The sequence below is a fragment of the Medicago sativa genome, chromosome 2, assembly GCF_051527215.1.
Source record: "Medicago sativa cultivar Bolivia chromosome 2, Bolivia_mono, whole genome shotgun sequence".
Classification (NCBI taxonomy): Eukaryota; Viridiplantae; Streptophyta; class Magnoliopsida; order Fabales; family Fabaceae; genus Medicago; species Medicago sativa.
In genome coordinates, this window is record NC_140750.1 from 49926904 (window position 1) to 49945659 (window position 18756).

The 18756-nt window shown below is 36.5% G+C and overlaps 45 non-coding genes and 6 pseudogenes across 45 annotated transcripts; all 51 read left to right on the forward strand.

Annotated features, from left to right (window-relative positions):
• The first annotated feature begins 707 nt into the window (after positions 1-707).
• On the forward strand, positions 708-825 carry LOC146947182 (5S ribosomal RNA). Its single transcript, XR_015029349.1, has one exon. It is a non-coding gene; the product is annotated as a 5S ribosomal RNA (ribosomal RNA).
• Positions 826-1476: 651 nt separating this feature from the next.
• LOC146947183 (5S ribosomal RNA) lies at positions 1477-1595 on the forward strand (annotated as a pseudogene).
• A 197-nt stretch (positions 1596-1792) lies between these two features.
• LOC146947184 (5S ribosomal RNA) lies at positions 1793-1911 on the forward strand. The gene has a single exon (XR_015029346.1). It is a non-coding gene; the product is annotated as a 5S ribosomal RNA (ribosomal RNA).
• Positions 1912-2197: 286 nt separating this feature from the next.
• LOC146947185 (5S ribosomal RNA) lies at positions 2198-2316 on the forward strand (annotated as a pseudogene).
• Positions 2317-2643: 327 nt separating this feature from the next.
• Positions 2644-2784, forward strand: LOC146947186 (5S ribosomal RNA; annotated as a pseudogene).
• A 197-nt stretch (positions 2785-2981) lies between these two features.
• Positions 2982-3122, forward strand: LOC146947187 (5S ribosomal RNA; annotated as a pseudogene).
• A 197-nt stretch (positions 3123-3319) lies between these two features.
• On the forward strand, positions 3320-3438 carry LOC146947188 (5S ribosomal RNA; annotated as a pseudogene).
• Positions 3439-3698: 260 nt separating this feature from the next.
• On the forward strand, positions 3699-3849 carry LOC146947189 (5S ribosomal RNA; annotated as a pseudogene).
• A 197-nt stretch (positions 3850-4046) lies between these two features.
• LOC146947190 (5S ribosomal RNA) lies at positions 4047-4165 on the forward strand. The gene has a single exon (XR_015029352.1). It is a non-coding gene; the product is annotated as a 5S ribosomal RNA (ribosomal RNA).
• Positions 4166-4362: 197 nt separating this feature from the next.
• LOC146947191 (5S ribosomal RNA) lies at positions 4363-4481 on the forward strand. The gene has a single exon (XR_015029350.1). It is a non-coding gene; the product is annotated as a 5S ribosomal RNA (ribosomal RNA).
• Positions 4482-5115: 634 nt separating this feature from the next.
• Positions 5116-5234, forward strand: LOC146947192 (5S ribosomal RNA). The gene has a single exon (XR_015029036.1). It is a non-coding gene; the product is annotated as a 5S ribosomal RNA (ribosomal RNA).
• Positions 5235-5432: 198 nt separating this feature from the next.
• Positions 5433-5551, forward strand: LOC146947193 (5S ribosomal RNA). Its single transcript, XR_015029130.1, has one exon. It is a non-coding gene; the product is annotated as a 5S ribosomal RNA (ribosomal RNA).
• Positions 5552-5749: 198 nt separating this feature from the next.
• Positions 5750-5868, forward strand: LOC146947194 (5S ribosomal RNA). The gene has a single exon (XR_015029724.1). It is a non-coding gene; the product is annotated as a 5S ribosomal RNA (ribosomal RNA).
• A 198-nt stretch (positions 5869-6066) lies between these two features.
• LOC146947195 (5S ribosomal RNA) lies at positions 6067-6185 on the forward strand. The gene has a single exon (XR_015029735.1). It is a non-coding gene; the product is annotated as a 5S ribosomal RNA (ribosomal RNA).
• Positions 6186-6382: 197 nt separating this feature from the next.
• Positions 6383-6501, forward strand: LOC146947196 (5S ribosomal RNA). Its single transcript, XR_015029746.1, has one exon. It is a non-coding gene; the product is annotated as a 5S ribosomal RNA (ribosomal RNA).
• A 198-nt stretch (positions 6502-6699) lies between these two features.
• Positions 6700-6818, forward strand: LOC146947197 (5S ribosomal RNA). Its single transcript, XR_015029757.1, has one exon. It is a non-coding gene; the product is annotated as a 5S ribosomal RNA (ribosomal RNA).
• A 198-nt stretch (positions 6819-7016) lies between these two features.
• Positions 7017-7135, forward strand: LOC146947198 (5S ribosomal RNA). The gene has a single exon (XR_015029768.1). It is a non-coding gene; the product is annotated as a 5S ribosomal RNA (ribosomal RNA).
• A 546-nt stretch (positions 7136-7681) lies between these two features.
• LOC146947199 (5S ribosomal RNA) lies at positions 7682-7800 on the forward strand. The gene has a single exon (XR_015029038.1). It is a non-coding gene; the product is annotated as a 5S ribosomal RNA (ribosomal RNA).
• Positions 7801-7998: 198 nt separating this feature from the next.
• On the forward strand, positions 7999-8117 carry LOC146947200 (5S ribosomal RNA). The gene has a single exon (XR_015029131.1). It is a non-coding gene; the product is annotated as a 5S ribosomal RNA (ribosomal RNA).
• Positions 8118-8663: 546 nt separating this feature from the next.
• On the forward strand, positions 8664-8782 carry LOC146947201 (5S ribosomal RNA). Its single transcript, XR_015029039.1, has one exon. It is a non-coding gene; the product is annotated as a 5S ribosomal RNA (ribosomal RNA).
• A 198-nt stretch (positions 8783-8980) lies between these two features.
• Positions 8981-9099, forward strand: LOC146947202 (5S ribosomal RNA). Its single transcript, XR_015029133.1, has one exon. It is a non-coding gene; the product is annotated as a 5S ribosomal RNA (ribosomal RNA).
• Positions 9100-9297: 198 nt separating this feature from the next.
• LOC146947203 (5S ribosomal RNA) lies at positions 9298-9416 on the forward strand. The gene has a single exon (XR_015029779.1). It is a non-coding gene; the product is annotated as a 5S ribosomal RNA (ribosomal RNA).
• A 198-nt stretch (positions 9417-9614) lies between these two features.
• Positions 9615-9733, forward strand: LOC146947204 (5S ribosomal RNA). The gene has a single exon (XR_015029791.1). It is a non-coding gene; the product is annotated as a 5S ribosomal RNA (ribosomal RNA).
• Positions 9734-9930: 197 nt separating this feature from the next.
• Positions 9931-10049, forward strand: LOC146947205 (5S ribosomal RNA). Its single transcript, XR_015029803.1, has one exon. It is a non-coding gene; the product is annotated as a 5S ribosomal RNA (ribosomal RNA).
• A 198-nt stretch (positions 10050-10247) lies between these two features.
• On the forward strand, positions 10248-10366 carry LOC146947206 (5S ribosomal RNA). The gene has a single exon (XR_015029814.1). It is a non-coding gene; the product is annotated as a 5S ribosomal RNA (ribosomal RNA).
• Positions 10367-10564: 198 nt separating this feature from the next.
• On the forward strand, positions 10565-10683 carry LOC146947207 (5S ribosomal RNA). Its single transcript, XR_015029825.1, has one exon. It is a non-coding gene; the product is annotated as a 5S ribosomal RNA (ribosomal RNA).
• Positions 10684-10881: 198 nt separating this feature from the next.
• On the forward strand, positions 10882-11000 carry LOC146947208 (5S ribosomal RNA). Its single transcript, XR_015029836.1, has one exon. It is a non-coding gene; the product is annotated as a 5S ribosomal RNA (ribosomal RNA).
• Positions 11001-11198: 198 nt separating this feature from the next.
• On the forward strand, positions 11199-11317 carry LOC146947209 (5S ribosomal RNA). Its single transcript, XR_015029847.1, has one exon. It is a non-coding gene; the product is annotated as a 5S ribosomal RNA (ribosomal RNA).
• Positions 11318-11515: 198 nt separating this feature from the next.
• Positions 11516-11634, forward strand: LOC146947210 (5S ribosomal RNA). Its single transcript, XR_015029858.1, has one exon. It is a non-coding gene; the product is annotated as a 5S ribosomal RNA (ribosomal RNA).
• Positions 11635-11832: 198 nt separating this feature from the next.
• LOC146947211 (5S ribosomal RNA) lies at positions 11833-11951 on the forward strand. The gene has a single exon (XR_015029869.1). It is a non-coding gene; the product is annotated as a 5S ribosomal RNA (ribosomal RNA).
• Positions 11952-12149: 198 nt separating this feature from the next.
• LOC146947212 (5S ribosomal RNA) lies at positions 12150-12268 on the forward strand. The gene has a single exon (XR_015029880.1). It is a non-coding gene; the product is annotated as a 5S ribosomal RNA (ribosomal RNA).
• Positions 12269-12466: 198 nt separating this feature from the next.
• LOC146947213 (5S ribosomal RNA) lies at positions 12467-12585 on the forward strand. The gene has a single exon (XR_015029891.1). It is a non-coding gene; the product is annotated as a 5S ribosomal RNA (ribosomal RNA).
• A 198-nt stretch (positions 12586-12783) lies between these two features.
• On the forward strand, positions 12784-12902 carry LOC146947214 (5S ribosomal RNA). Its single transcript, XR_015029656.1, has one exon. It is a non-coding gene; the product is annotated as a 5S ribosomal RNA (ribosomal RNA).
• A 197-nt stretch (positions 12903-13099) lies between these two features.
• Positions 13100-13218, forward strand: LOC146947215 (5S ribosomal RNA). The gene has a single exon (XR_015029310.1). It is a non-coding gene; the product is annotated as a 5S ribosomal RNA (ribosomal RNA).
• Positions 13219-13416: 198 nt separating this feature from the next.
• Positions 13417-13535, forward strand: LOC146947216 (5S ribosomal RNA). The gene has a single exon (XR_015029904.1). It is a non-coding gene; the product is annotated as a 5S ribosomal RNA (ribosomal RNA).
• Positions 13536-13733: 198 nt separating this feature from the next.
• On the forward strand, positions 13734-13852 carry LOC146947217 (5S ribosomal RNA). Its single transcript, XR_015029915.1, has one exon. It is a non-coding gene; the product is annotated as a 5S ribosomal RNA (ribosomal RNA).
• Positions 13853-14050: 198 nt separating this feature from the next.
• On the forward strand, positions 14051-14169 carry LOC146947218 (5S ribosomal RNA). Its single transcript, XR_015029926.1, has one exon. It is a non-coding gene; the product is annotated as a 5S ribosomal RNA (ribosomal RNA).
• A 198-nt stretch (positions 14170-14367) lies between these two features.
• On the forward strand, positions 14368-14486 carry LOC146947219 (5S ribosomal RNA). The gene has a single exon (XR_015029937.1). It is a non-coding gene; the product is annotated as a 5S ribosomal RNA (ribosomal RNA).
• A 198-nt stretch (positions 14487-14684) lies between these two features.
• Positions 14685-14803, forward strand: LOC146947220 (5S ribosomal RNA). The gene has a single exon (XR_015029948.1). It is a non-coding gene; the product is annotated as a 5S ribosomal RNA (ribosomal RNA).
• Positions 14804-15001: 198 nt separating this feature from the next.
• LOC146947221 (5S ribosomal RNA) lies at positions 15002-15120 on the forward strand. Its single transcript, XR_015028318.1, has one exon. It is a non-coding gene; the product is annotated as a 5S ribosomal RNA (ribosomal RNA).
• A 198-nt stretch (positions 15121-15318) lies between these two features.
• LOC146947222 (5S ribosomal RNA) lies at positions 15319-15437 on the forward strand. The gene has a single exon (XR_015028329.1). It is a non-coding gene; the product is annotated as a 5S ribosomal RNA (ribosomal RNA).
• A 198-nt stretch (positions 15438-15635) lies between these two features.
• Positions 15636-15754, forward strand: LOC146947223 (5S ribosomal RNA). Its single transcript, XR_015028340.1, has one exon. It is a non-coding gene; the product is annotated as a 5S ribosomal RNA (ribosomal RNA).
• Positions 15755-15952: 198 nt separating this feature from the next.
• Positions 15953-16071, forward strand: LOC146947224 (5S ribosomal RNA). The gene has a single exon (XR_015028351.1). It is a non-coding gene; the product is annotated as a 5S ribosomal RNA (ribosomal RNA).
• A 198-nt stretch (positions 16072-16269) lies between these two features.
• Positions 16270-16388, forward strand: LOC146947225 (5S ribosomal RNA). The gene has a single exon (XR_015028362.1). It is a non-coding gene; the product is annotated as a 5S ribosomal RNA (ribosomal RNA).
• A 198-nt stretch (positions 16389-16586) lies between these two features.
• Positions 16587-16705, forward strand: LOC146947226 (5S ribosomal RNA). Its single transcript, XR_015028939.1, has one exon. It is a non-coding gene; the product is annotated as a 5S ribosomal RNA (ribosomal RNA).
• Positions 16706-16903: 198 nt separating this feature from the next.
• On the forward strand, positions 16904-17022 carry LOC146947227 (5S ribosomal RNA). Its single transcript, XR_015029667.1, has one exon. It is a non-coding gene; the product is annotated as a 5S ribosomal RNA (ribosomal RNA).
• Positions 17023-17219: 197 nt separating this feature from the next.
• LOC146947228 (5S ribosomal RNA) lies at positions 17220-17338 on the forward strand. The gene has a single exon (XR_015029134.1). It is a non-coding gene; the product is annotated as a 5S ribosomal RNA (ribosomal RNA).
• A 198-nt stretch (positions 17339-17536) lies between these two features.
• Positions 17537-17655, forward strand: LOC146947229 (5S ribosomal RNA). The gene has a single exon (XR_015029679.1). It is a non-coding gene; the product is annotated as a 5S ribosomal RNA (ribosomal RNA).
• A 197-nt stretch (positions 17656-17852) lies between these two features.
• LOC146947230 (5S ribosomal RNA) lies at positions 17853-17971 on the forward strand. Its single transcript, XR_015029135.1, has one exon. It is a non-coding gene; the product is annotated as a 5S ribosomal RNA (ribosomal RNA).
• Positions 17972-18169: 198 nt separating this feature from the next.
• Positions 18170-18288, forward strand: LOC146947231 (5S ribosomal RNA). Its single transcript, XR_015028374.1, has one exon. It is a non-coding gene; the product is annotated as a 5S ribosomal RNA (ribosomal RNA).
• Positions 18289-18485: 197 nt separating this feature from the next.
• LOC146947232 (5S ribosomal RNA) lies at positions 18486-18604 on the forward strand. Its single transcript, XR_015029136.1, has one exon. It is a non-coding gene; the product is annotated as a 5S ribosomal RNA (ribosomal RNA).
• The last annotated feature ends 152 nt before the right edge of the window (positions 18605-18756 follow it).

Below are 18756 nucleotides of genomic sequence, written 5' to 3' on the forward strand. Positions count from 1 at the left end.
CCTAGTTGTTTGAAAATTGCACACTATGTGTTTGGTAGAATGTCTGAATGATGTTTTTTTTTGTTTTTTTTTTGGATTGTTAATGATATAATTAGTTAGAAATATGTTTTTGTGTTGCACCTCCTGGGAAGTCCTTGTGTTGCACCTTTTTTTGCCAAAATTTCGTGTTCTTTTTGTTAATTAGCGCAATTATACGTCGTTTTTGAAAAATAAACTTCGATTGTATTTCATTTTTTCGTTAATTAACGCAACCTAAAACTCTATTCGTTAATTAGCGTAATTTGACGTCTTTTTTGAAAAATAAACTTAGAAATGCATATATACAATTACAACGCTTTACTTTCAGGTGCGATCATACCGGCACTAATGCACCGGATCCATCAGAACTCCGCAGTTAAGCGTGCTTGGGCGAGCCTCCTGGGAAGTCCTTGTGTTGCACCTCTTTTTGCCAAAATATGGGTGACCTCCTGGGAAGTCCTTGTGTTGCACCTCTTTTTCCCAAGCACCTCTTTTTGCCAAAATTTCGTGTTCTTTTTGTTAATTAGCGTAATTTTACGTCGTTTTTGAAAATTAAACTTCGATTGTATTTCATTTTTTTTGGTTAATTAACGCAACCTAAAACTCAATTCGTTAATTAGCGTAATTTGACGTCTTTTTTGAAAAATAAACCTAGAAATGCATATATACATTTACAATGCTTTACTTTAAGGTGCGATCATACCAGCACTAATGCACCGGATCCATTAGAACTCCGCAGTTAAGCGTGCTTGGGCGAGAGTAGTACTGGGATGGGTGACCTCCTGGGAAGTCCTTGTGTTGCACCTCTTTTTGGGAAGTCCTTGTGTTGCACCTCTTTTTGCCAAAATTTCGTGTTCTTTTTGTTAATTAGCCTGGGATGGGTGACCTCCTGGGAAGTCCTTGTGTTGCACCTCTTTTTGCGAAAATTTCGTGTTCTTTTTGTTAATTAGCGTAATTTTACGTTGTTTTGAAAATTAAACTTCGATTGTATTTCAATTTTTTCGTTAATTAACGCAACCTAAAACTCTATTCATTAATTAGCGTAATTTGATGTCTTTTTTGAAAAATAAACTTAGAAATGCATATATACAATTACAACGCTTTACTTTCAGGTGCGATCATACCAGCACTAATGCACCAGATCTCATCAAAACTCCGCAGTTAAGCGTGCTTGGGCGAGAGTAGTACTAGGATGGGTGACCTCCTGGCGAGAGTAGTACTAGGATGGGTGACCTCCTGGGAAGTCCTTGTGTTGCACCTCTTTTTGCCAAAATTTCGTGTTCTTTTTGTTAATTAGCGTAATTTTACGTCGTTTTCGAAAATTAAACTTCGATAGTATTTCATTTTTTTCGTTAATTAACGCAACCTAAAACTCTATTCGTTAATTAGTGTAATTTGACGTCTTTTTTGAAAAATAAACTTAGAAATGCATATATACAATTACAACGCTTTACTTTCAGGTGCGATCACACCAGCACTAATGCACCGGATCCCATCAGAACTGCGCAGTTAAGCGTGCTTGGGCGAGAGTAGTACTGGGATGGGTGACCTCCTGGGAAGTCCTTGTGTTGCACCCCGTTTTGCCAAAATTTCGTGTTCTTTTTGTTAATTAGCGTAATTTTACGTCGTTTTTGAATATTAAACTTTGATTGTATTTCATTTTTTTGTTTAATTAACGCAACCTAAAACTTTATTCGTTAATTAGCGTAATTTGACGTCTTTTTTGAAAAATAAACTTAGAAATACATATATACAATTACAGTGCTTTACTTTCAGGTGCGATCATAACAGCACTAATGCACCGGATCCCATCAGAACTCCGCAGTTAAGCGTGCTTGGGCGAGAGTGGTACTGGGATGGGTGACCTCCTGAGAAGTCCGTGTGTTGCACCTCTTTTTGCCAAAATTTCGTGTTCTTTTTGTTAATTAGCGTAATTTTACGTGGGATGGGTGACCTCCTGGGAAGTCCTTGTGTTGCACCTCATTTTACCAAAATTTCGTGTTCTTTTTGTTAATTAGCGTAATTTTACGTCGTTTTTGAAAATTAAATTTCGATTGTATTTCATTTTTTTGGTTAATTAACGCAACCTAAAACTCTATTCGTTAATTAGCGTAATATGATGTCTTTTTTGAAAAACAAACCTAGAAATGCATATATACATTTACAACGCTTTACTTTCAGGTGCGATCACACCAGCACTAATGCACTGGATCCCATCAGAACTTCGCAGTTAAGCGTGCTTGGGCGAGAGTAGTACTGGGATGGGTGACCTCCTGGGAAGTCCTTGTGTTGCACCCCTTTTTGCCAAAATTTCGTGTTATATAATGGGTGACCTCCTGGGAAGTCCTTGTGTTGCACCTCTTTTTGCCAAAATATGGGTGACCACCTAGGAAGTCCTTGTGTTGCACCTCTTTTTCCCAAGCACCTCTTTTTGCCAAAATTTCATGTTCTTTTTGTTAATTAGCGTAATTTTACGTCATTTTTGAAAATTAAACTTCGATTGTATTTCATTTTTTTGGTTAATTAACGCAACCTAAAACTCTATTCGTTAATTAACGTAATTTGACGTCTTTTTTGAAAAATAAACTTAAAAATGCATATATACAATTACAACGCTTTACTTTCAGGTGCGATCATAACAGCATTAATGCACCGGATCCCATCAGAACTCCGCAGTTAAGCGTGCTTGGGCGAGAGTAGTACTAGGATAGGGCGGGAGTAGTACTAGGATGGGTGACCTCCTGGGTAGTCCTTGTTTTGCACCTCTTTTTGCCAAAATTTCGTGTTCTTTTTGTTAATTAGCGTAATTTTACGTCGTTTTTGAAAATTAAACTTCGATTGTATTTCATTTTTTTGGTTAATTAACGCAACCTAAAACTCTATTCGTTAATTAACGTAATTTGACGTCTTTTTTGAAAAATAAACTTAAAAATGCATATATACAATTACAACGCTTTACTTTCAGGTGCGATCATAACAGCATTAATGCACCGGATCCCATCAGAACTCCGCAGTTAAGCGTGCTTGGGCGAGAGTAGTACTAGGATAGGGCGGGAGTAGTACTAGGATGGGTGACCTCCTGGGTAGTCCTTGTTTTGCACCTCTTTTTGCCAAAATTTCGTGTTCTTTTTGTTGATTAGCGTAATTTTACGTCGTTTTTGAAAATTAAACTTCGATTGTATTTCATTTTTTTGGTTAATTAACGCAACCTAAAACTCTATTCATTAATTCGCGAAATTTGACGTCTTTTTTGAAAAACAAACCTAGAAATGCATATATACATTTACAACGCTTTACTTTCAGGTGCAATCACACCAGCACTAATGCACCGGATCCCATCAGAACTTCGCAGTTAAGCGTGCTTGGGCGAGAGTAGTACTGGGATGGGTGACCTCCTGGGAAGTCCTTGTGATGCACCCCTTTTTGCCAAAATTTTGTGTTATATAATGGGTGACCTCCTGGGAAGTCCCTGTGTTGCACCCCTTTTTGCCAAAATTTCGTGTTCTTTTTGTTAATTAGCGTAATTTTGCGTCGTTTTTGAAAATTAAACTTCGATTGTATTTCGTTTTTTTCGTTAATTAACGCAACCTAAAACTCTATTCGTTAATTAGCGTAATTTGACGTCTTTTTTGAAAAATAAACTTAGAAATGCATATATACAATTACAACGCTTTACTTTCAGGTGCGATCATACCAATACTAATGCACCGGATCTCATCAGAACTCCGCAGTTAAGCGTGCTTGGGCGAGAGTAATACTAGGATGGGTGACCTCCTGGCGAGAGTAGTACTAGGATGGGTGACCTCCTGGGAAGTCCTTGTGTTGCACCTCTTTTTGCCAAAATTTCGTGTTCTTTTTGTTAATTAGCGTAATTTTACGTCGTTTTAGAAAATTAAACTTCGATTGTATTTCATTTTATTTGTTAATTAACGCAACCTAAAACTCTATTCGTTAATTATCGTAATTTGACGTCATTTTTGAAAAATAAACTTAGAAATGCATATATATAATTACAACGCTTTACTTTCAGGTGCGATCACACCAGCACTAATGCACCGGATCCCATCAGAACTCCGCAGTTAAGCGTGCTTGGGCGAGAGTAGTACTGGGATGGGTGACCTCCTAGGAAGTCCTTGTGTTGCACCCTGTTTTGCCAAAATTTCGTGTTCTTTTTGTTAATTAGCGTAATTTTACGTCGTTTTTGAAAATTAAACTTCGATTGTATTTCATTTTTTTGTTTAATTAACGCAACCTAAAACTTTATTCGTTAATTAGCGTAATTTGACGTCTTTTTTGAAAAATAAACTTAAAAATGCATATATACAATTACAATGCTTTACTTTCAGGTGCGATCATAACAGCACTAATGCACCGGATCCCATCAGAACTCCGCAGTTAAGCGTGCATGGGCGAGAGTGGTACTGGGATGGGTGACCTCCTGGGAAGTCCTTGTGTTGCACCTCTTTTTGCCAAAATTTCGTGTTCTTTTTGTTAATTAGCGTAATTTTACGTGGGATGGGTGACCTCCTGGGAAGTCCTTGTGTTGCACCCCTTTTTGCCAAAATTTCGGGTTCTTTTTGTTAATTAGCGTAATTTTACGTCGTTTTTGAAAATTAAACTTCGATTGCATTTCATTTTTTTCGTTAATTAACGCAACCTAAAACTCTATTCGTTAATTAACTTAATTTGACGTCTTTTTTGAAAAATAAACTTAGAAATGCATATATACAATTACAACGCTTTACTTTCAGGTGCGATCATACCAGTACTAATGCACCGGATCGCATCAGAACTCCGCAGTTAAGCGTGCTTGGGCGAGAGTAGTACTAGGATGGGTGACCTCCTGGCGAGAGTAGTACTTGGATGGGTGCCCTCCTGGGAAGTCCTTGTGTTGCACCTCTTTTTGCCAAAATTTCGTGTTCTTTTTGTTAATTAGCGTAATTTTACGTCGTTTTTGAAAATTAAACTTCGATTGTATTTCATTTTTTTTGTTAATTAACGCAACCTAAAACTCTATTCGTTAATTAGCGTAATTTGACGTCTTTTTTTAAAAATAAACTTAGAAATGCATATATACAATTACAACGCTTTACTTTCAGGTGCGATCACACCAGCACTAATGCACCGGATCCCATCAGAACTCCGCAGTTAAGCGTGCTTGGGCGAGAGTAGTACTAGGATGGGTGACCTCCTGGGAAGTCCTTGTGTTGCACCTCTTTTTGCCAAAATTTCGTGTTCTTTTTGTTAATTAGCGTAATTTTACGTCGTTTTTGAAAATTAAACTTCGATTGTATTTCGTTTTTTTTCGTTAATTAACGCAACCTAAAACTATATTCGTTAATTAACGTAATTTGACGTCTTTTTTGAAAAATAAACTTAGAAATGCATATATACAATTACAACGCTTTACTTTCAGGTGCGATCATACCAACACTAATGCACCGGATCCCATCAGAACTCCGCAGTTAAGCGTGCTTGGGCGAGAGTAGTACTAGGATGGGTGACCTCCTGGGAAGTCCTTGTGTTGCACCTCTTTTTGCCAAAATTTCGTGTTCTTTTTGTTAATTAGCGTAATTTTACGTCGTTTTTGAAAATTAAACTTCGATTGTATTTCATTTTTTTTCGTTAATTAACGCAACCTAAAACTCTATTCGTTAATTAACGTAATTTGACGTCTTTTTTGAAAAATAAACTTAGAAATGCATATATACAATTACAACGCTTTACTTTCAGGTGCGATCATACCAGCACTAATGCACCGGATCCCATCAGAACTCCGCAGTTAAGCGTGCTTGGGCGAGAGTAGTACTAGGATGGGTGACCTCCTGGGAAGTCCTTGTGTTGCACCTCTTTTTGCCAAAATTTCGTGTTCTTTTTGTTAATTAGCGTAATTTTACGTCGTTTTTGAAAATTAAACTTCGATTGTATTTCATTTTTTTTCGTTAATTAACGCAACCTAAAACTCTATTCGTTAATTAACGTAATTTGACGTCTTTTTTGAAAAATAAACTTAGAAATGCATATATACAATTACAACGCTTTACTTTCAGGTGCGATCATACCAGCACTAATGCACCGGATCCCATCAGAACTCCGCAGTTAAGCGTGCTTGGGCGAGAGTAGTACTAGGATGGGTGACCTCCTGGGAAGTCCTTGTGTTGCACCTCTTTTTGCCAAAATTTCGTGTTCTTTTTGTTAATTAGCGTAATTTTACGTCGTTTTTGAAAATTAAACTTCGATTGTATTTCATTTTTTTCGTTAATTAACGCAACCTAAAACTCTATTCGTTAATTAACGTAATTTGACGTCTTTTTTGAAAAATAAACTTAGAAATGCATATATACAATTACAACGCTTTACTTTCAGGTGCGATCATACCAGCACTAATGCACCGGATCCCATCAGAACTCCGCAGTTAAGCGTGCTTGGGCGAGAGTAGTACTAGGATGGGTGACCTCCTGGGAAGTCCTTGTGTTGCACCTCTTTTTGCCAAAATTTCGTGTTCTTTTTGTTAATTAGCGTAATTTTACGTCGTTTTTGAAAATTAAACTTCGATTGTATTTCATTTTTTTTCGTTAATTAACGCAACCTAAAACTCTATTCGTTAATTAACGTAATTTGACGTCTTTTTTGAAAAATAAACTTAGAAATGCATATATACAATTACAACGCTTTACTTTCAGGTGCGATCATACCAGCACTAATGCACCGGATCCCATCAGAACTCCGCAGTTAAGCGTGCTTGGGCGAGAGTAGTACTAGGATGGGTGACCTCCTGGGAAGTCCTTGTGTTGCACCTCTTTTTGCCAAAATTTCGTGTTCTTTTTGTTAATTAGCGTAATTTTACGTCGTTTTTGAAAATTAAACTTCGATTGTATTTCATTTTTTTTCGTTAATTAACGCAACCTAAAACTCTATTCGTTAATTAACGTAATTTGACGTCTTTTTTGAAAAATAAACTTAGAAATGCATATATACAATTACAACGCTTTACTTTCAGGTGCGATCATACCAGCACTAATGCACCGGATCCCATCAGAACTCCGCAGTTAAGCGTGCTTGGGCGAGAGTAGTACTAGGATGGGTGACCTCCTGGGAAGTCCTTGTGTTGCACCTCATTTTGCCAAAATTTCGTGTTCTTTTTGTTAATTAGCGTAATTTTACGTCGTTTTTGAAAATTAAACTTCGATTGTATTTCATTTTTTTTCGTTAATTAACGCAACCTAAAACTCTATTCGTTAATTAACGTAATTTGACGTCTTTTTTGAAAAATAAACTTAGAAATGCATATATACAATTACAACGCTTTACTTTCAGGTGCGATCATACCAGTACTAATGCACCGGATCGCATCAGAACTCCGCAGTTAAGCGTGCTTGGGCGAGAGTAGTACTAGGATGGGTGACCTCCTGGCGAGAGTAGTACTAGGATGGGTGCCCTCCTGGGAAGTCCTTGTGTTGCACCTCTTTTTGCCAAAATTTCGTGTTCTTTTTGTTAATTAGCGTAATTTTACGTCGTTTTTGAAAATTAAACTTCGATTGTATTTCATTTTTTTTGTTAATTAACGCAACCTAAAACTCTATTCGTTAATTAGCGTAATTTGACGTCTTTTTTTAAAAATAAACTTAGAAATGCATATATACAATTACAACGCTTTACTTTCAGGTGCGATCACACCAGCACTAATGCACCGGATCCCATCAGAACTCCGCAGTTAAGCGTGCTTGGGCGAGAGTAGTACTAGGATGGGTGACCTCCTGGGAAGTCCTTGTGTTGCACCTCTTTTTGCCAAAATTTCGTGTTCTTTTTGTTAATTAGCGTAATTTTACGTCGTTTTTGAAAATTAAACTTCGATTGTATTTCGTTTTTTTTCGTTAATTAACGCAACCTAAAACTATATTCGTTAATTAACGTAATTTGACGTCTTTTTTGAAAAATAAACTTAGAAATGCATATATACAATTACAACGCTTTACTTTCAGGTGCGATCATACCAACACTAATGCACCGGATCCCATCAGAACTCCGCAGTTAAGCGTGCTTGGGCGAGAGTAGTACTAGGATGGGTGACCTCCTGGGAAGTCCTTGTGTTGCACCTCTTTTTGCCAAAATTTCGTGTTCTTTTTGTTAATTAGCGTAATTTTACGTCGTTTTTGAAAATTAAACTTCGATTGTATTTCATTTTTTTTCGTTAATTAACGCAACCTAAAACTCTATTCGTTAATTAACGTAATTTGACGTCTTTTTTGAAAAATAAACTTAGAAATGCATATATACAATTACAACGCTTTACTTTCAGGTGCGATCATACCAGCACTAATGCACCGGATCCCATCAGAACTCCGCAGTTAAGCGTGCTTGGGCGAGAGTAGTACTAGGATGGGTGACCTCCTGGCGAGAGTAGTACTAGGATGGGTGCCCTCCTGGGAAGTCCTTGTGTTGCACCTCTTTTTGCCAAAATTTCGTGTTCTTTTTGTTAATTAGCGTAATTTTACGTCGTTTTTGAAAATTAAACTTCGATTGTATTTCATTTTTTTTGTTAATTAACGCAACCTAAAACTCTATTCGTTAATTAGCGTAATTTGACGTCTTTTTTTAAAAATAAACTTAGAAATGCATATATACAATTACAACGCTTTACTTTCAGGTGCGATCACACCAGCACTAATGCACCGGATCCCATCAGAACTCCGCAGTTAAGCGTGCTTGGGCGAGAGTAGTACTAGGATGGGTGACCTCCTGGGAAGTCCTTGTGTTGCACCTCTTTTTGCCAAAATTTCGTGTTCTTTTTGTTAATTAGCGTAATTTTACGTCGTTTTTGAAAATTAAACTTCGATTGTATTTCGTTTTTTTTCGTTAATTAACGCAACCTAAAACTATATTCGTTAATTAACGTAATTTGACGTCTTTTTTGAAAAATAAACTTAGAAATGCATATATACAATTACAACGCTTTACTTTCAGGTGCGATCATACCAACACTAATGCACCGGATCCCATCAGAACTCCGCAGTTAAGCGTGCTTGGGCGAGAGTAGTACTAGGATGGGTGACCTCCTGGGAAGTCCTTGTGTTGCACCTCTTTTTGCCAAAATTTCGTGTTCTTTTTGTTAATTAGCGTAATTTTACGTCGTTTTTGAAAATTAAACTTCGATTGTATTTCATTTTTTTTCGTTAATTAACGCAACCTAAAACTCTATTCGTTAATTAACGTAATTTGACGTCTTTTTTGAAAAATAAACTTAGAAATGCATATATACAATTACAACGCTTTACTTTCAGGTGCGATCATACCAGCACTAATGCACCGGATCCCATCAGAACTCCGCAGTTAAGCGTGCTTGGGCGAGAGTAGTACTAGGATGGGTGACCTCCTGGGAAGTCCTTGTGTTGCACCTCTTTTTGCCAAAATTTCGTGTTCTTTTTGTTAATTAGCGTAATTTTACGTCGTTTTTGAAAATTAAACTTCGATTGTATTTCATTTTTTTTCGTTAATTAACGCAACCTAAAACTCTATTCGTTAATTAACGTAATTTGACGTCTTTTTTGAAAAATAAACTTAGAAATGCATATATACAATTACAACGCTTTACTTTCAGGTGCGATCATACCAGCACTAATGCACCGGATCCCATCAGAACTCCGCAGTTAAGCGTGCTTGGGCGAGAGTAGTACTAGGATGGGTGACCTCCTGGGAAGTCCTTGTGTTGCACCTCTTTTTGCCAAAATTTCGTGTTCTTTTTGTTAATTAGCGTAATTTTACGTCGTTTTTGAAAATTAAACTTCGATTGTATTTCATTTTTTTCGTTAATTAACGCAACCTAAAACTCTATTCGTTAATTAACGTAATTTGACGTCTTTTTTGAAAAATAAACTTAGAAATGCATATATACAATTACAACGCTTTACTTTCAGGTGCGATCATACCAGCACTAATGCACCGGATCCCATCAGAACTCCGCAGTTAAGCGTGCTTGGGCGAGAGTAGTACTAGGATGGGTGACCTCCTGGGAAGTCCTTGTGTTGCACCTCTTTTTGCCAAAATTTCGTGTTCTTTTTGTTAATTAGCGTAATTTTACGTCGTTTTTGAAAATTAAACTTCGATTGTATTTCATTTTTTTTCGTTAATTAACGCAACCTAAAACTCTATTCGTTAATTAACGTAATTTGACGTCTTTTTTGAAAAATAAACTTAGAAATGCATATATACAATTACAACGCTTTACTTTCAGGTGCGATCATACCAGCACTAATGCACCGGATCCCATCAGAACTCCGCAGTTAAGCGTGCTTGGGCGAGAGTAGTACTAGGATGGGTGACCTCCTGGGAAGTCCTTGTGTTGCACCTCTTTTTGCCAAAATTTCGTGTTCTTTTTGTTAATTAGCGTAATTTTACGTCGTTTTTGAAAATTAAACTTCGATTGTATTTCATTTTTTTTCGTTAATTAACGCAACCTAAAACTCTATTCGTTAATTAACGTAATTTGACGTCTTTTTTGAAAAATAAACTTAGAAATGCATATATACAATTACAACGCTTTACTTTCAGGTGCGATCATACCAGCACTAATGCACCGGATCCCATCAGAACTCCGCAGTTAAGCGTGCTTGGGCGAGAGTAGTACTAGGATGGGTGACCTCCTGGGAAGTCCTTGTGTTGCACCTCTTTTTGCCAAAATTTCGTGTTCTTTTTGTTAATTAGCGTAATTTTACGTCGTTTTTGAAAATTAAACTTCGATTGTATTTCATTTTTTTTCGTTAATTAACGCAACCTAAAACTCTATTCGTTAATTAACGTAATTTGACGTCTTTTTTGAAAAATAAACTTAGAAATGCATATATACAATTACAACGCTTTACTTTCAGGTGCGATCATACCAGCACTAATGCACCGGATCCCATCAGAACTCCGCAGTTAAGCGTGCTTGGGCGAGAGTAGTACTAGGATGGGTGACCTCCTGGGAAGTCCTTGTGTTGCACCTCTTTTTGCCAAAATTTCGTGTTCTTTTTGTTAATTAGCGTAATTTTACGTCGTTTTTGAAAATTAAACTTCGATTGTATTTCATTTTTTTTCGTTAATTAACGCAACCTAAAACTCTATTCGTTAATTAACGTAATTTGACGTCTTTTTTGAAAAATAAACTTAGAAATGCATATATACAATTACAACGCTTTACTTTCAGGTGCGATCATACCAGCACTAATGCACCGGATCCCATCAGAACTCCGCAGTTAAGCGTGCTTGGGCGAGAGTAGTACTAGGATGGGTGACCTCCTGGGAAGTCCTTGTGTTGCACCTCTTTTTGCCAAAATTTCGTGTTCTTTTTGTTAATTAGCGTAATTTTACGTCGTTTTTGAAAATTAAACTTCGATTGTATTTCATTTTTTTTCGTTAATTAACGCAACCTAAAACTCTATTCGTTAATTAACGTAATTTGACGTCTTTTTTGAAAAATAAACTTAGAAATGCATATATACAATTACAACGCTTTACTTTCAGGTGCGATCATACCAGCACTAATGCACCGGATCCCATCAGAACTCCGCAGTTAAGCGTGCTTGGGCGAGAGTAGTACTAGGATGGGTGACCTCCTGGGAAGTCCTTGTGTTGCACCTCTTTTTGCCAAAATTTCGTGTTCTTTTTGTTAATTAGCGTAATTTTACGTCGTTTTTGAAAATTAAACTTCGATTGTATTTCATTTTTTTTCGTTAATTAACGCAACCTAAAACTCTATTCGTTAATTAACGTAATTTGACGTCTTTTTTGAAAAATAAACTTAGAAATGCATATATACAATTACAACGCTTTACTTTCAGGTGCGATCATACCAGCACTAATGCACCGGATCCCATCAGAACTCCGCAGTTAAGCGTGCTTGGGCGAGAGTAGTACTAGGATGGGTGACCTCCTGGGAAGTCCTTGTGTTGCACCTCTTTTTGCCAAAATTTCGTGTTCTTTTTGTTAATTAGCGTAATTTTACGTCGTTTTTGAAAATTAAACTTCGATTGTATTTCATTTTTTTTCGTTAATTAACGCAACCTAAAACTCTATTCGTTAATTAACGTAATTTGACGTCTTTTTTGAAAAATAAACTTAGAAATGCATATATACAATTACAACGCTTTACTTTCAGGTGCGATCATACCAGCACTAATGCACCGGATCCCATCAGAACTCCGCAGTTAAGCGTGCTTGGGCGAGAGTAGTACTAGGATGGGTGACCTCCTGGGAAGTCCTTGTGTTGCACCTCTTTTTGCCAAAATTTCGTGTTCTTTTTGTTAATTAGCGTAATTTTACGTCGTTTTTGAAAATTAAACTTCGATTGTATTTCATTTTTTTTCGTTAATTAACGCAACCTAAAACTCTATTCGTTAATTAACGTAATTTGACGTCTTTTTTGAAAAATAAACTTAGAAATGCATATATACAATTACAACGCTTTACTTTCAGGTGCGATCATACCAGCACTAATGCACCGGATCCCATCAGAACTCCGCAGTTAAGCGTGCTTGGGCGAGAGTAGTACTAGGATGGGTGACCTCCTGGGAAGTCCTTGTGTTGCACCTCTTTTTGCCAAAATTTCGTGTTCTTTTTGTTAATTAGCGTAATTTTACGTCGTTTTTGAAAATTAAACTTCGATTGTATTTCATTTTTTTTCGTTAATTAACGCAACCTAAAACTCTATTCGTTAATTAACGTAATTTGACGTCTTTTTTGAAAAATAAACTTAGAAATGCATATATACAATTACAACGCTTTACTTTCAGGTGCGATCATACCAGCACTAATGCACCGGATCCCATCAGAACTCCGCAGTTAAGCGTGCTTGGGCGAGAGTAGTACTAGGATGGGTGACCTCCTGGGAAATCCTTGTGTTGCACCTCTTTTTGCCAAAATTTCGTGTTCTTTTTGTTAATTAGCGTAATTTTACGTCGTTTTTGAAAATTAAACTTCGATTGTATTTCATTTTTTTCGTTAATTAACGCAACCTAAAACTCTATTCGTTAATTAACGTAATTTGACGTCTTTTTTGAAAAATAAACTTAGAAATGCATATATACAATTACAACGCTTTACTTTCAGGTGCGATCATACCAACACTAATGCACCGGATCCCATCAGAACTCCGCAGTTAAGCGTGCTTGGGTGAGAGTAGTACTAGGATGGGTGACCTCCTGGGAAGTCCTTGTGTTGCACCTCTTTTTGCCAAAATTTCGTGTTCTTTTTGTTAATTAGCGTAATTTTACGTCGTTTTTGAAAATTAAACTTCGATTGTATTTCATTTTTTTTCGTTAATTAACGCAACCTAAAACTCTATTCGTTAATTAACGTAATTTGACGTCTTTTTTGAAAAATAAACTTAGAAATGCATATATACAATTACAACGCTTTACTTTCAGGTGCGATCATACCAGCACTAATGCACCGGATCCCATCAGAACTCCGCAGTTAAGCGTGCTTGGGCGAGAGTAGTACTAGGATGGGTGACCTCCTGGGAAGTCCTTGTGTTGCACCTCTTTTTGCCAAAATTTCGTGTTCTTTTTGTTAATTAGCGTAATTTTACGTCGTTTTTGAAAATTAAACTTCGATTGTATTTCATTTTTTTTCGTTAATTAACGCAACCTAAAACTCTATTCGTTAATTAACGTAATTTGACGTCTTTTTTGAAAAATAAACTTAGAAATGCATATATACAATTACAACGCTTTACTTTCAGGTGCGATCATACCAGCACTAATGCACCGGATCCCATCAGAACTCCGCAGTTAAGCGTGCTTGGGCGAGAGTAGTACTAGGATGGGTGACCTCCTGGGAAGTCCTTGTGTTGCACCTCTTTTTGCCAAAATTTCGTGTTCTTTTTGTTAATTAGCGTAATTTTACGTCGTTTTTGAAAATTAAACTTCGATTGTATTTCATTTTTTTTCGTTAATTAACGCAACCTAAAACTCTATTCGTTAATTAACGTAATTTGACGTCTTTTTTGAAAAATAAACTTAGAAATGCATATATACAATTACAACGCTTTACTTTCAGGTGCGATCATACCAGCACTAATGCACCGGATCCCATCAGAACTCCGCAGTTAAGCGTGCTTGGGCGAGAGTAGTACTAGGATGGGTGACCTCCTGGGAAGTCCTTGTGTTGCACCTCTTTTTGCCAAAATTTCGTGTTCTTTTTGTTAATTAGCGTAATTTTACGTCGTTTTTGAAAATTAAACTTCGATTGTATTTCATTTTTTTTCGTTAATTAACGCAACCTAAAACTCTATTCGTTAATTAACGTAATTTGACGTCTTTTTTGAAAAATAAACTTAGAAATGCATATATACAATTACAACGCTTTACTTTCAGGTGCGATCATACCAGCACTAATGCACCGGATCCCATCAGAACTCCGCAGTTAAGCGTGCTTGGGCGAGAGTAGTACTAGGATGGGTGACCTCCTGGGAAGTCCTTGTGTTGCACCTCTTTTTGCCAAAATTTCGTGTTCTTTTTGTTAATTAGCGTAATTTTACGTCGTTTTTGAAAATTAAACTTCGATTGTATTTCATTTTTTTTCGTTAATTAACGCAACCTAAAACTCTATTCGTTAATTAACGTAATTTGACGTCTTTTTTGAAAAATAAACTTAGAAATGCATATATACAATTACAACGCTTTACTTTCAGGTGCGATCATACCAGCACTAATGCACCGGATCCCATCAGAACTCCGCAGTTAAGCGTGCTTGGGCGAGAGTAGTACTAGGATGGGTGACCTCCTGGGAAGTCCTTGTGTTGCACCTCTTTTTGCCAAAATTTCGTGTTCTTTTTGTTAATTAGCGTAATTTTACGTCGTTTTTGAAAATTAAACTTCGATTGTATTTCATTTTTTTTCGTTAATTAACGCAACCTAAAACTCTATTCGTTAATTAACGTAATTTGACGTCTTTTTTGAAAAATAAACTTAGAAATGCATATATACAATTACAACGCTTTACTTTCAGGTGCGATCATACCAGCACTAATGCACCGGATCCCATCAGAACTCCGCAGTTAAGCGTGCTTGGGCGAGAGTAGTACTAGGATGGGTGACCTCCTGGGAAGTCCTTGTGTTGCACCTCTTTTTGCCAAAATTTCGTGTTCTTTTTGTTAATTAGCGTAATTTTACGTCGTTTTTGAAAATTAAACTTCGATTGTATTTCATTTTTTTTCGTTAATTAACGCAACCTAAAACTCTATTCGTTAATTAACGTAATTTGACGTCTTTTTTGAAAAATAAACTTAGAAATGCATATATACAATTACAACGCTTTACTTTCAGGTGCGATCATACCAGCACTAATGCACCGGATCCCATCAGAACTCCGCAGTTAAGCGTGCTTGGGCGAGAGTAGTACTAGGATGGGTGACCTCCTGGGAAGTCCTTGTGTTGCACCTCTTTTTGCCAAAATTTCGTGTTCTTTTTGTTAATTAGCGTAATTTTACGTCGTTTTTGAAAATTAAACTTCGATTGTATTTCATTTTTTTTCGTTAATTAACGCAACCTAAAACTCTATTCGTTAATTAACGTAATTTGACGTCTTTTTTGAAAAATAAACTTAGAAATGCATATATACAATTACAACGCTTTACTTTCAGGTGCGATCATACCAGCACTAATGCACCGGATCCCATCAGAACTCCGCAGTTAAGCGTGCTTGGGCGAGAGTAGTACTAGGATGGGTGACCTCCTGGGAAGTCCTTGTGTTGCACCTCTTTTTGCCAAAATTTCGTGTTCTTTTTGTTAATTAGCGTAATTTTACGTCGTTTTTGAAAATTAAACTTCGATTGTATTTCATTTTTTTTCGTTAATTAACGCAACCTAAAACTCTATTCGTTAATTAACGTAATTTGACGTCTTTTTTGAAAAATAAACTTAGAAATGCATATATACAATTACAACGCTTTACTTTCAGGTGCGATCATACCAGCACTAATGCACCGGATCCCATCAGAACTCCGCAGTTAAGCGTGCTTGGGCGAGAGTAGTACTAGGATGGGTGACCTCCTGGGAAGTCCTTGTGTTGCACCTCTTTTTGCCAAAATTTCGTGTTCTTTTTGTTAATTAGCGTAATTTTACGTCGTTTTTGAAAATTAAACTTCGATTGTATTTCATTTTTTTTCGTTAATTAACGCAACCTAAAACTCTATTCGTTAATTAACGTAATTTGACGTCTTTTTTGAAAAATAAACTTAGAAATGCATATATACAATTACAACGCTTTACTTTCAGGTGCGATCATACCAGCACTAATGCACCGGATCCCATCAGAACTCCGCAGTTAAGCGTGCTTGGGCGAGAGTAGTACTAGGATGGGTGACCTCCTGGGAAGTCCTTGTGTTGCACCTCTTTTTGCCAAAATTTCGTGTTCTTTTTGTTAATTAGCGTAATTTTACGTCGTTTTTGAAAATTAAACTTCGATTGTATTTCATTTTTTTTCGTTAATTAACGCAACCTAAAACTCTATTCGTTAATTAACGTAATTTGACGTCTTTTTTGAAAAATAAACTTAGAAATGCATATATACAATTACAACGCTTTACTTTCAGGTGCGATCATACCAGCACTAATGCACCGGATCCCATCAGAACTCCGCAGTTAAGCGTGCTTGGGCGAGAGTAGTACTAGTATGGGTGACCTCCTGGGAAGTCCTTGTGTTGCACCTCTTTTTGCCAAAATTTCGTGTTCTTTTTGTTAATTAGCGTAATTTTACGTCGTTTTTGAAAATTAAACTTCGATTGTATTTCATTTTTTTTCGTTAATTAACGCAACCTAAAACTCTATTCGTTAATTAACGTAATTTGACGTCTTTTTTGAAAAATAAACTTAGAAATGCATATATACAATTACAACGCTTTACTTTCAGGTGCGATCATACCAGCACTAATGCACCGGATCCCATCAGAACTCCGCAGTTAAGCGTGCTTGGGCGAGAGTAGTACTAGGATGGGTGACCTCCTGGGAAATCCTTGTGTTGCACCTCTTTTTGCCAAAATTTCGTGTTCTTTTTGTTAATTAGCGTAATTTTACGTCGTTTTTGAAAATTAAACTTCGATTGTATTTCATTTTTTTCGTTAATTAACGCAACCTAAAACTCTATTCGTTAATTAACGTAATTTGACGTCTTTTTTGAAAAATAAACTTAGAAATGCATATATACAATTACAACGCTTTACTTTCAGGTGCGATCATACCAACACTAATGCACCGGATCCCATCAGAACTCCGCAGTTAAGCGTGCTTGGGCGAGAGTAGTACTAGGATGGGTGACCTCCTGGGAAGTCCTTGTGTTGCACCTCTTTTTGCCAAAATTTCGTGTTCTTTTTGTTAATTAGCGTAATTTTACGTCGTTTTTGAAAATTAAACTTCGATTGTATTTCATTTTTTTTCGTTAATTAACGCAACCTAAAACTCTATTCGTTAATTAACGTAATTTGACGTCTTTTTTGAAAAATAAACTTAGAAATGCATATATACAATTACAACGCTTTACTTTCAGGTGCGATCATACCAGCACTAATGCACCGGATCCCATCAGAACTCCGCAGTTAAGCGTGCTTGGGCGAGAGTAGTACTAGGATGGGTGACCTCCTGGGAAATCCTTGTGTTGCACCTCTTTTTGCCAAAATTTCGTGTTCTTTTTGTTAATTAGCGTAATTTTACGTCGTTTTTGAAAATTAAACTTCGATTGTATTTCATTTTTTTCGTTAATTAACGCAACCTAAAACTCTATTCGTTAATTAACGTAATTTGACGTCTTTTTTGAAAAATAAACTTAGAAATGCATATATACAATTACAACGCTTTACTTTCAGGTGCGATCATACCAACACTAATGCACCGGATCCCATCAGAACTCCGCAGTTAAGCGTGCTTGGGCGAGAGTAGTACTAGGATGGGTGACCTCCTGGGAAGTCCTTGTGTTGCACCTCTTTTTGCCAAAATTTCGTGTTCTTTTTGTTAATTAGCGTAATTTTACGTCGTTTTTGAAAATTAAACTTCGATTGTATTTCATTTTTTTTCGTTAATTAACGCAACCTAAAACTCTATTCGTTAATTAACGTAATTTGACGTCTTTTTTGAAAAATAAACTTAGAAATGCATATATACAATTACAACGCTTTACTTTCAGGTGCGATCATACCAGCACTAATGCACCGGATCCCATCAGAACTCCGCAGTTAAGCGTGCTTGGGCGAGAGTAGTACTAGGATGGGTGACCTCCTGGGAAGTCCTTGTGTTGCACCTCTTTTTGCCAAAATTTCGTGTTCTTTTTGTTAATTAGCGTAATTTTACGTCGTTTTTGAAAATTAAACTTCGATTGTATTTCATTTTTTTCGTTAATTAACGCAACCTAAAACTCTATTCGTTAATTAACGTAATTTGACGTCTTTTTTGAAAAATAAACTTAGAAATGCATATATACAATTACAACGCTTTACTTTCAGGTGCGATCATACCAACACTAATGCACCGGATCCCATCAGAACTCCGCAGTTAAGCGTGCTTGGGCGAGAGTAGTACTAGGATGGGTGACCTCCTGGGAAGTCCTTGTGTTGCACCTCTTTTTGCCAAAATTTCGTGTTCTTTTTGTTAATTAGCGTAATTTTACGTCGTTTTTGAAAATTAAACTTCGATTGTATTTCATTTTTTTTCGTTAATTAACGCAACCTAAAACTCTATTCGTTAATTAACGTAATTTGACGTCTTTTTTGAA